This window comes from Nannospalax galili, unplaced genomic scaffold (assembly GCF_000622305.1).
Source record: "Nannospalax galili isolate Female #2095 unplaced genomic scaffold, S.galili_v1.0 scaffold612, whole genome shotgun sequence".
Classification (NCBI taxonomy): Eukaryota; Metazoa; Chordata; class Mammalia; order Rodentia; family Spalacidae; genus Nannospalax; species Nannospalax galili.
Window position 1 is genome coordinate 2,554,201 of NW_008333388.1, and position 12,592 is coordinate 2,566,792.

The window sequence follows — 12,592 nt, forward strand, 5'->3', positions numbered from 1 at the left end:
GGGGAAGAAAAGTTTATGCTAGAAATATTTAAGGGCAGAAGATAATGTTTCAATAGAAAATTTCTCTCTCTCTCTCTGTATGTGTGTGTATGTGTACATGTATGCATATGTGGCATGTGTGTAGAGAAAGAAAAATGCAGCAGTCACCAACTCATATGAAAGCTGCTCCTATCTATTAAAGTAGACCAGTGTTGCCTTCTGAAGGCTGTAAACATCTGTGAACACCTCTGAAGATGACACAAATAAATGGAAAGCTATCCTGTGGGAGGGGGATTAATTAATATTGTTAAAAAACATCTATAGCACCCAAATCTACAAACCCCTATCAAAATGTCAGTGACATTTTTCATAGAAATAGAAGAAACAATCCTAAAATTCATAAGGAAACACGAAAGGCCCCAAATAAACAACACATTCTTGAACAAAAATAAAAAGCTGGAGGCATTACATTACTTGGTTTTAAAATACTGTACAAACTGAAATCCCAGCCACCCTTCCCCCATCAGTATCTCCCTATCCTGGGATAGAGGCTAAAAGACCCCAAGAAGAGGATGGTGAGTAGGGACCCCCACAAGGTGAACAGAGCTGGCGCCCTGTGGACACCACGGCACATTGGCAATCTGCTGCTCTATCCCCTCCTCCTCCAGGGACCGGCCACACAGCCCTGGAACCCAGCTTTGCCTTCCTGCTCTCTGTACAGACTGAAGTCCTTCTGAACCTGTGGCTGAGGCCCAGTCCCCATTGTCTAGAAGAGCAGAGGGACACCTTCCATGCACCCCCCCCCACCAGTCCTCACTAACATAGCCAGCCCTAGCTTCTTGAGGATAAAGCTCTACAGTACCATCCTTAGTCACCAGGGTCAGAAGATGGAAGTCCAGCGGTCAGAGCCCTCCCTACCCCCAGGGGGACAGAAGCTCCTGGAGTTGCTGCTGAGAGTTCAGGATGGGGGTCGCATGGAAGAGCAAAGATCCCAGCCCCCTACACACATCTGTTGAGACCTGAGCCCCCAACCAGCCCCTTCTTTGGGGGGCTCAAAGTTGGGTCACCCCTTCCTGCTCACCTTCAACCCTGCTTGGCAAGGGTACCAGAGCCTGAAGACCTGGCCAAAATGGCAGTATTCACCCCCCTCAGCACCTTCCCTGGGAACCTGAGTGATGCAAGTCCTCAAACCTTGGGATAATTGAAGAAGAGTGGTCACTTAACCCCCTGAGGCAATTAAGAGTCTATCTGGAGCTGTCAAGTTACTAGGGTGTAAGGGCTGAGGCCTGTCCCTGGAAAGAAAAGGCAAATCCCCCACAGGTTAAGACCTGACACCCCTTCCTTCCCAGTAAGAAAAAAGGGAGACACTAAGACAACAGTTCAACCCCAGCACCAGCACCCCAGCCCTAAAGCTGAGGGGCCCAGAGGTTGTGAAGGGACCTTTAGCCCCACCCACCTGCCCTCAGAGTCTGATGTTTTGGTTGTATGTATAAATCTAATTCCCATCTAGGGGAAAAAAAAAATACAATACAAACTTATAGTACTGAATACAGCATGGTACTGTCCTAAAAACGGACCTGAAGACCAATGGAACAAAATAGAGGGTCCATAAAAAAACCCCACAAATGGGGCTGGAGAGACGGCTCAGCGGTTAAGAGCACTGACTGCTCTTGCAGACGACCCGGGTTTGATTCCCAGCACCCACATGGAAGCTATGGATCGTCCTTAACACCAGTTCCATGGGAATCTGAGGCCTTCTTCTGACCTCCAAGGCATTGCATGACACGGGTGCAACTCACTTACATGTAGACAATACATTCCTACACATAAAATAAAAATCAAAAAAAAAAAAATCCACACATTTACAGTCAATTAAACTTGAATAATGATGCAAGAACATAGAATGGGGAAAAAACTGACCCTTTTCCCTGGAGACTGAATATCCAGGTGCACATGTATGAAACTGGGCCTTTGTTTATAACAGATACAAAATAACTACTCCAAATGGACTTAAGACTTCGCAATACCTGAAAGAGTAAAACTACTAGAAGAAAACATAGGGGGAAAAGTTCTTGACATTGGCTTGGGAAATGATTTGTTGTTTTGGATATGACCTCAAATGCGTAAGGGGGGGGGGGAGACAGAGAGGGAGAGAGAGAGAAACAGAGGAAGAGAAGGCACACAAGAGAGAGAAACGTGAAATTAAATTTAAAAAGCTTCTGCCCAGCAAAAGAAACAACAGAGCGCCAGCTTGTAAAAATAAAAGGAAACACCTGCACCCAGCCTAACCCAGATAATCGCTTGTTTGCATATTATAGGTCTGGAGATCAAACGTAACACCTTGCATACACAAGGCAAGAGTCCTTGCCCCCAATCCAAATAACTTTTGCAATCTTTTTTTTTTTTTTTTTTTTTTTTGAGATAGGATTTCACTGTATAGCACTGACCGGCCTGGAACTCACTATGTAGACCAGGCTGGCCTTGAACTCACAAAGATCTGCCTGCCTCTGCCTCCTGAGTACTAGGATTAAAGGTGTGGTCACACACACACCTAATCCCAGGGCATTCAACATTTTGATTTTGTATTTTTAGAGTCTAAAACCAAGAAAAGTCAAATGTGAAATTTTAGCTAGCTTTCCAGAACAAGAAGGAATTAATGCTGCTTTTGCTAAGCTGCTGTAAATGTTTCAATCTTACTAATAAAATACCCCTGTTAGGTTATAATGGTTGATTTTGTCTTATTCCATTAGATTGAGGGCTTCTAGAGGAAAGAATTTAAACTGTCTTTTTGGGATTGACTAGCAGAGGAGAGCTCTAATCCAGGATGATTTTCCCACCAGTGCTGTCCTGTTCCTGGGGAACTCTATGCTAAGATCTGGGCTCCTGTGAAACATGGCTGGGTATTCTTCAGATGAGAACCAGAACAGAGAGTGAAACTTTGGTGTGAGCCAGTATGTTCTGGCAGTAATGTCATCAACGTGTGTTCTGTCTTTTATGGTACCTTCTGCAGACAAGGCTGGACTGGCCCGCAGATACACAAAGAAGCTGTCATTGGTGTATGGAGAGGGTGTCAAAGTTGGAGCCAGGATGTGCTTGATGCCTGTCTGAGCCACATTCCAACTCACCAGTTCTAGTACATATACTACAGGAGGCAGCCCCTGTGTCAAAGCCCTGGGCTAAAGCAAGAGGTCAATCTGCTGGAGAATGCAGGAGGCACCACGCTCTTCCCCTCATTCCCTTGCTTGCTTTTACTGAGAATCTACAAACTTTCTCTTCTCTGTAACTTCCAGAGAACTTCTTTCCACTCTGTGCTCTTTAGATGTTGAATGTCCCTTAAAGGCCACCTTGTTAAAGGCCTGGTCTCCAGAGTGGCACTCTTAGAAGTTGCCAAGGACCTTTGCGGGGGGGGGGGGCAGATGGCTCCATGGTTAAAAGCCCTGGCTGCTCATACAGAGGACCTAGGTTCAATTCCCAGCACCCAAATGGAGGCTAATTCCATAACTCCAGTTCCAGGGGATCTAACACCCTCTTCTGACCTTTATGGGTATTGCATGACATGGATACACTTATATGCAAGCAAAACACTCATACACATAAAATATCAAAAATAAAAAATAAAAAAGGTCTGGGGCTGGAGAGATGGCTCAGTGGTTAAGAACACTGACTGTTCTTGCAGAAGACCCGGGTTTGATTCCCAGCACCCATATGGCAGCTAACAACTGTCTGTAACTCTAGTTCCAGGGGATCCAATAGTCTCTCCTGTCCTCCTCAGACATTGCACACTATGGGTGTACTTACATACATGTAGGCATAACACTCATACACATAAAATAAAAATAGTAAACAAAAAAATTAAAAAATAATAATAAAAATAAAAAAGGTCTTGCCGGGCATGGTGGCGCACGCCTTTAATCCCAGCATTAGGCCACTGGAAGTGTGCCCTGAAGTAGACTGGAGGATTCCAGCCCCTTCCTTGCTTTCTTTTGCCTCTTGGCCATGAGGTGAACAGCTTACTCCTTACCATGCCCACCAGAGGCCCAAGCAACAGCTCCAACCTGAACTCCACAGAGTTCCCAAAATTGTGAGCCAAAACATTTTCCTCCTTGTAAGACAGTTGACTCTAATATTTCATTATAGCAACAGAAAGCTAACTAACACACTCTGCTTTCTCTTCCTTATGAGAAGAGAAATTGACAGTTCGGGCACAGCACCATGCCACGCTCACTGCCTAGGCCCCTATGAATTCCTCCTTTGGAGGTGTCTGCCCCATAGGCCAGGTGGGTGCATCCTTTTCTCTTCCATGCAGGATGAGGTCAAGGTGCCTCCAGTCATTCTCCTCATGTTGAGGAGCGATCTGGCCAAGGGAAAGCTCAATTCATGGAAGAAACAAGCTTAGTGTGGCCTGGAGCCCAAGACCCTTTCTCCAGGGCAGCTTTACTGGCAACAAATGGAGTATTATCATCCCAGGCCTCTGAGTCAGACCACTATTCTGAGTTGTTGTTTCTTTGTAACTATACAAAGTGGTTTTTGAAGCTTTTCCTGTTTGTGAGAAGCTCTATCCCTAGGAGGGAGCAGGCTTTGGAGAGCAGAGGAAAGAAAGCTGTGTCTTTGTGCCTCCCTGTGATTGCTTTTGCCTGGGAGAGGCATCCCAGGGGAGCCATGTAGCAGCAGACAGTAGTGCTAACAGGAAGGGGCAGCAACACAGTTTTTAGCAACAATGATCAAACATTCTTTGAATTTTCCCCTTTATCCTTGAAATGGCTCAAGTGTTGCCTCAGATCTATTCATTACTGCCCATTCATCTGCAGCGAGTCATCTCTTTATGGATCTGTACACAGAAGTTGCAGGGCTCGGAGGACATCAGCAGAGACAAAGGCTCCTAGGCACAGAGGGAGGGCACAGCCTCTCGAAAGATGGAGGAGATCTTGAGAAAAAAACCACATGAAATCATGTCCTCCTCAGTCCTCTGCTGTGTGAAGGTGGACCTGGTTGCTTCTCAGAATTCTTGACCAACTCTGACTCCAGCCTCTCTACCCCATTCCTGTTTCAGCTTGCCTCAGTTTTCCCCATAATTATCCCTTCTCTCTGAAGGACATTCAGCATCCCCTATCTCTATCACCTCCTTCACCTCAGCCTATGTATGAACTCCATCCCCTGAAGCATCCCACTGCACTCGGATGCCCATTGTCCTCCCTCAGTGGGCAGCAAATGGCCTTTCCCATGCCCCCCAAGCTTTGGCTGCAGACCAGCAGTTTCAACACTGTGTATCTGCAATATAGGTCCCAGGTCCATCCAGACCTACTGAATCCAAATCTCTGTGGTTGGGACTGAAAGGATCTGTATTCTATAACTGGGTGTGGTAGCACTATAATCCCAGTACTTGACAGACAAGAACAGAAGGATCACCCATGAATTAGAGATCAGCCAGGGCTACATAGCAAGACCTCATCTCAACAAAAGAGGGGAGGACTGGGAAGGTGGCTCAGTGGGTAAAGGACTTGCTTTGTAAGCATTAGAATCTGAGTTCAGGGGGCTGGAGAGATGGCTCAGCGGTTAGAAGCACTGACTGCTGTTGCAGAGGACCTGGGTTCAATTCCCAACACCCACATGATGGTACAAACCGTCCTTAACTCCAGTTCCAGGGGAATCCGACGTCCTCTTCTGACCTCCACGGCATTGCACGACATGGGTAACATGGGTGCAGTTATATACATTCAGGCAATACACTCATACACATAAAATAATATAAAATATATTAAAAAACGAATCTGAGTTCAGATCCCCAGCACCCACATAAATGCTGAACATGGCATTGCATGTCTGTAACTCCAGACCTGGGAAGCAGAGACAGGAGGGTCCCAGGGTCTGGCTGGCCAGCCAGTCTGGTTGAAACAGCAAGCTCCAGGTTCAGTGAGAGATCCTCTCTCAAAAAAGTAAGGTGGGGGCAACAGAGGAAGATAACCACCTTTGGCCCCCACATCACACACATGCATACACCACACAGACAGACAGACAGACACACACACACACACACACACACACACACACACACACACACAGTAGTCTAACAAGTCCCCAGATAATTCTTGGGCACCCTATAGACCACCTGAGCTGCCCTGCTCCCTCATCTCTCTCATTTGTCTTCCTCTGTCCCTTCACTGTAACCCCAGGGCTCTGTTTCTTCATAACCTCTTCTCAAACTCAGCCACCAAAAACTGAGCTGCCGGTTTGTTTTCACATAGACAAACCTATAGCACTAACTCTCGATTGTGTGCCGCCATCCCTGGCCTCTCCTCTGAGCTGTTGGAGCAGCCTGGATCTTTCTAACAAAATGTCACATGGCTTTCTAAACTCAGCATGTCTAAAACAAATTCAACATCTAACCCACTCTGCATCTGTGTTAACAATCTGGCTGCACAGTGGTCCCAGTACCGAGTGGTCCCTGTCATCCCAGGATCCAGTAACTCTCACCAGGTCAGACGACTCATCTTTAAAATTCTGTTCTTATAGAACTACTCCCTAAATCTGGATTGATCAGGATTTTCCAGAGAAACAGAATGAGAAGGGAAGTGGGAAGGAGAGAGATGAGGAGGAACTGTCTGACATGGATGTGGAGGCTGAGAGGGTCTACAACATGTCATCTGTACACCCAGGAAAGTGATGGTGTGGTTCTGTTCACACGCAGAGGGCCAATGACCAAGGGAGCCAGTGGTACAAGGCCCAGCCTCAGGGCCTCAGGATGACACAGATCATCCCAGCCCAAGAAGGCAGACAGGAAGCCTAGAGAGGGCAAGATCCTCTTCTTCATCTTTTGTTTGACTCAGACCCTGAGTGAATTGACTGACACCCACACTGAGAACCTGCTTTCCTGGATCCACTGTAATACTAATGTCGCCCAGAAATATAGATACACCAAAAAATAATGTTAGGGCTGGAGAGATGGCTCAGTGTTAAGAGCCCTTGCTGCTCTTCCAGAGGACATGGGTTCAGTTCCCAGCATCCACATGGCAGCTAAAAGCCATCTGTAACTCTGGTTCCAGGGGATGTGACACGTCTTCTGGCCTCTAAAGACATTGCACACATATAGCATACATACATATATGCAGGCAAAACACTCAAACACATAAAATAAATATTAAAAAATATGTTTAGGGTTTGTAGTTCAATGGCAGAACACTTGCCTGGTATGTATGAAGCTCTGAGTTGATCCCAGTACCATGAAAAACAAGAAAAAATAGAAATAATGTTTAATTTGGGTACCCCAAGGCTGGTCAAGTGACTAATTTGCCTTAAAAAAAAATGTGGGGCTGGAAAGATGGCTCAGCGGTTAAGAGCACTGGCTGCTCTTGCAGAGAGGATCCAGGTTCAATTCCCAGAACCCACATGGCGGCTATGAACCATCCTTAACTTCAGTTCCAGGGGAATCTGAAGCCCTCTTCTGACCTCCGCGGCATTGCACGACACGGGTGCACTCACTTACATACAGGCAATACACTCATACACATAAAATAAAAATAATAAAATATTTTAAAAAATGTACTGTGTGGCCAGTAAACAACCATTACAAATGTGTTCTTCAACCTCTCCCTGCCCCACCACTCTACTTAATGTCAGTGGAGTTAGTAGACACTCAAGGTTGAAAAAACAGGAATAACACAGGTTCTGACACTAAGTTCTGTTTGTCTCTGAAAGTCATTGCAACAGAGGCAGAGTCTGTACTAAAGAAATCACAGCTTTGGAATAGGTGTGTGTCCTATGACCCCATTGTCCCTGTGCGTTAGAAATCTCCAGAAGCTCACAGGCATAGTTAGGGACTCAGAGAACACAAGAAAAAAGGGCCAGAAACAACAGCAAACAAACAAACATTTAGGAGCCAAAGAAAGCAGTGGAAGGTTGGGTAGCTATTTCTTCCAAATTAATCATTTTCTCATGGAGAGGTGAAGCAGGCTCATAACACTAAAAAAGTAAACTTAGAAGACTCAGGGCTCTCCTGAAAGACTAACAGTGCCCTTCCATACGGTTATATAAACACTAACAAATGCTCAAGAAGCTGTTCTGGCCCCCAAGTTCCCCGGTTGTTGTTTGGGAGTGAGTCATGGTCCACACAGCGGCAAACTTTTCAGTCATGCCATTCTCCTGTAAGTGACCTGTCACTCATACTCCTGTAAGTAAAAGCATAAATTCACTCATTTAGCAAACTAAAAAAAAAGAAATCACACCTTTAAATCCTACTCTCCTGGGACTCCCTTCTCCTTACAAAGAGGTGCCAGTGGAAAGATGTGCTTTTGTAACTGTTCCTTCTCCTGGCTCAGCAACTGATGCATTAATGTGGCGGAGCTGGCATGTATAGGGACACTTAGAGCAGGAGTCGTGCTGTTGTCGGGAAAAGGACTGAAGGTTTGCTCTCATCCCATCCCCTCACTCACATTTCTAAAGCCAAGATCACACAGAGGCAGCAGTGCTCTGTGATGGTTAACTTTATCTAACCTGACTGAGGTATGGGTTGCCCAGACATTTAGTCAAACATTACTGTAGGTCTGGCTATGTGCTTTTGGATTATGCTAACCTTTAAGTCAGTAGAGGAATAAACAAAGCAGTCTATCCTCTCAGATTGGGATCATCCAATCAACTAAAGACTGAAGGAAATAAAGGGCTGAGAGGGACACTGGCTTTTTGCTGCCTTCAGGCTCAGATTGAAACGCTGGCCCTTCTGAGTCTTGAGCTTTCTGACTGGAACATAAATTAATGTTCTCCTGGGCCTCCAGCCTTCCAACTGCTGACATCTGGACCTGTCAGCCCCCATCACCACACAAGCCAACACCCTATAATAATCTCTTCATTCTGTCTCTGTATAATATATGTGTATGTGTGTGTGTGTGTGTGTGTGTGTGTGTGTGTGTGTGTGTGTAATCTCAGTGCATATATTCATGAATATATTGCTTCTGTTTTTCTAGAGAACCTGAATTCAGAACTCAAGAAAAATTACCTGCTAAATCACCTTAATTATGCCTTAATTGTGACATCACGAAGAATGAGCATCATTCCTTGCAATGTCTCCCAAAGTCCCTTTAGAGGATGTCTTGTCTGTAACTTGGTACTCAGTCAAGGAGATTCAGATTCAGTGACTCAATGGTGACATCAGCCAGCTTGTGCTATGAGCCCTGGAGGTGAAGTCAGGGTTGAGATGTGCTGGAAGGGGAATGCAAGCTCACCAAGACACCCATGGTCATAACTTGGGAACACTGATTTTCTCTGCAGCTTTCTGAAAATAGAAAATAGACAATTTCACTGGGCGTGGTGGTGCATGCCTTTAATCCCAGAACTCAGGAGGCAGAGGCAGGCAGATTTCTGCGGGTTCAAGGCCAGCCTGGTCAAATGAAGAAGAAAAATAGACAATTTCAAAATCAGAAATGGCATTTTGCAAAGACCTTGTTCCATTTCTGTCCTTTGTCTTTTTCAAAAGCTTTATTCTTATGTGTATGAGTGTGTGCCTGCAGGTATGTATATACATCATGTATATATCCAGTACCTGTGGAGGCCAGAAGATGTCGTCAGATTCTCCTAGAACTGGAGTTATGGATGGTTGTGAGCTGTCACTTGGGTGCTGGGAACAAAACCCAGGTTTTCTGCAAAAACAGCCAGTTCTCTTAACCACTGAGCCATCCCTCCAGCCCTTCTGCCCTTTGTCTTGATCCTTCCGTGTGAGCTTCTATAGAAATGATAGTGTTTCCTCCTTTCCATCTTCCCTAATGTGTACAACACACACAGACCCCTTCTCAAACTGCTGAAAGCTTTCAGACATACTTTGAGGTGGAGAGCTGCTGGGGAGCCATCTATTAACAAGATCGATGTGTTACACAGATGAAACCATGAAGAAAAGCATTTGACTGACAAGAAGAGATAAGCTGTGAGCTACCACTGCACACTAAGGTCCCAGGCAGAGAACTGCTGGAATGAGTAAACCACAGAAAAAAGTGTTCTGGGGTTGGTGAGACCGCTCAGAGCGTAAAGGCACTTGTCACTCAGACTGACCAGCCTGAGTTGCATCTCCAGAGCTCATAGTGGAGTGAGAGAACCAACACCTAAGAGTCATCCTCTGACCTCTTGCATATGCACTGTAGCATGCATACTCCTGCGCGCGCACACACACATGCACAAAAAGTGTTCCCAGAAGCTAAGAATGCATCAGATACCATCTACAACCTACAGCAGTGATTTCTCCACTTTGATGTAATTTGTCTGTTTGTTGTTTCCCACTAATGTATTTTGAAAAGCCTTGATTCATCATTTTCTTTTGTTCTGTGACTATAAAAAGTTTAAGTAACCATTAAAAAAAAAGTCTTCCAGTGGCCCTGCAGCACAGCACTACTGCAATAAACAGGGTATTTTCCTTCTAGTTAGCACAACGCACACTAAAAAAGCTCCAGAATGCCTTTCAGAGTAAGAGAACTGCCACGGAGGCCTCAGACATGCTGCTCCTGTGGAAAGAAACCAGGCTCTGTTATTTACTACCGGGAGACACCAGATGCTCACCGACCCGCAAGCCTAGGTAAACCTGTGTGCATAGCAACCATACTACAGGGTCATGCTGGGCTGGCTTCAGGACACCAAGCTGGTGTGAGTCAGAATGCTGCTACTGACGGTGGTGCTCCCACTGAGTGAGCAAGGATGATTAAACTCATAAGTTAACCACTTTGGGAAGAAGGTATTGTTCAGTGCTGCCCCAAGTTATTACAGATGTCACAGATGGGATCAATACTTTAAGCACTTTCTGATTCCAAAGCTTGTGCTCTTAACTACAATGCAACTCTACCCCCCTGAAAGTGTTAAGAAGGAGTAATTGTTAAGGAAGCATCTGTAATTAAGACTATGCAAAGCAAAGCAAGATATCTTAGACCTGGGTCAGTCCAACAAGGACAATGGCCACTTGGCCAGGAATCTCAGTACTAACAGAAACAGTCAAGAATCTTGTGTGAAGGATGAGGCAGGAGCTGGCAAGGACCACTCCCCTTCCCAAATCCAACTTTTAGTCAGGTCCTCTGAGTGCTCTTGTCTGTGAGGTCCCTTTGGCCTGCTGTCCTTGGTGTGCTGAGTCCAGTGCAGCAAGAATCCTCTGACCCTTGGCACCTAGCTAAGTTGCTCCTATTAACTTTCCATCCACTGACCCCCATGTCCTGCCCATTAGAAACAACAGGCCCGGCCCTCTCTGCTGTACTGGGCACTGTCTGGCCACTGACAGTTTCTTTGTGCCCTTACTTGTCTGGGGCAGCCTGTCTCTGAAAGGCCCAGGTAAACCTGGAGAACTCCTTAGCACAACCCCATCCTCTCATCCCAGCAGCTCCAAAGTACCTAATGTCTTTGCCATTACCAGGAGTCCAGCTGGCCAGGAGAACTTTCCAGGACACATGACTGGAGAACCTTTATGCAAGCTGAAGAGATTTGCCAGAGCCGAAGGGGAAGAACAATCTTAAAAAAGAAAAGAATCGCTCTCTCCAACTGGAAGGCCTCTCTCTGACCAGGAGGCTTCTCTCCGGGGTAAGTCAAATGGGCCCTCTGCGCCTTGACTCCCCCACCCTCACTCACCCTCCCATCTCCCCTGCCAGTCTCTCCTCCTAGCCTGGGTCCTGTCCCATTCCTTGTCTTGGCACCACAGAAACCTGGAGAACCACCACTGTTTCTTCCTGATCCTGTGCATCCAGAGCAACTCAGTTCCTTCTCAGGTCCCCAAGGAGCACTGCTGCTGGGCCTGGCCCCCCTCACCTCCCTCTGCCTCCCTGGGTCTCCACAACCTGCCAGCCTCTTTCCTGGACACCAGGGTTGACCTTTCCTCTTCCTGGTCCTTTGCATCCAGACCAACCCAGCTCCTCAGTGCAGTCCCCAGGGGCCCTTGGGGCCGCCTCCTGCCCCCAGCTTCCTTTGTATCTCTGGGTGGCAGAGCCACCAGCTGCTCTAGACCAGCATCTTTCCTGGGCCTCGCTTCCAGGCCATTCCAACCCCCAAATTCCTAAGGCCAAATCTATTCTGGAGGGATCCAGACCTTAGAAAACTGAGAACATCTGATCCTCATCTGACTTGGGCCTCTGTGGGAACTCCTAAAGACAAAATCTGGCCACTCCAATATAAAATCAAAAGAGAGCTGGAAGCTTAGAGGAACCAGCCTTTCATTCCCAAAAAAGTAAACCACAAAGACACATAAAGTTCACAAAAAGAAGCAGACTTAAACTTGAAGGCTTGAGTCTCACACAAGAATCAGGAACTACAAAAGAAATTCACATGTCAAAATCTCAGAGAAAAAATAATAACATGAAAAACCAAAATAACATATCCCCACCAAATACCAGTAATCCTCTAGAGGAGCACAATGAGAATCCCCAGAGATAATGCAGGACACGGAACTCAAAAGAACAATTATAAACATGATAAAAAAATTCAGTAAATTTAAAGAACACTCAAAAAAAGAAATCAAAGAACTGAAGGAACATAGGGATAAACTTCTGAATGAATTCAGAAAAGAGAAATATTGAAGACTACTCAGGCTGAAATGAAGAAGGAAGTGAAACACTCAGTAAGCCAATTAGAAATGACAGGAGAAAGCCTCACCAGTAGGATGAAT

At 45.9% G+C, this 12,592-nt stretch overlaps 1 protein-coding gene and 1 pseudogene across 1 annotated transcript in view; one reads left to right on the forward strand and one right to left on the reverse strand.

Annotated features, from left to right (window-relative positions):
* The window catches only part of LOC103730024, a 1,804-nt pseudogene extending 809 nt beyond the window's left edge, over positions 1 to 995 (forward strand).
* Extl3 (exostosin like glycosyltransferase 3) overlaps positions 1 to 12,592 on the reverse strand; it is a 108,113-nt gene that overhangs the window by 63,320 nt on the left and 32,201 nt on the right. The gene's annotated exons all lie outside the window — the stretch shown is intronic.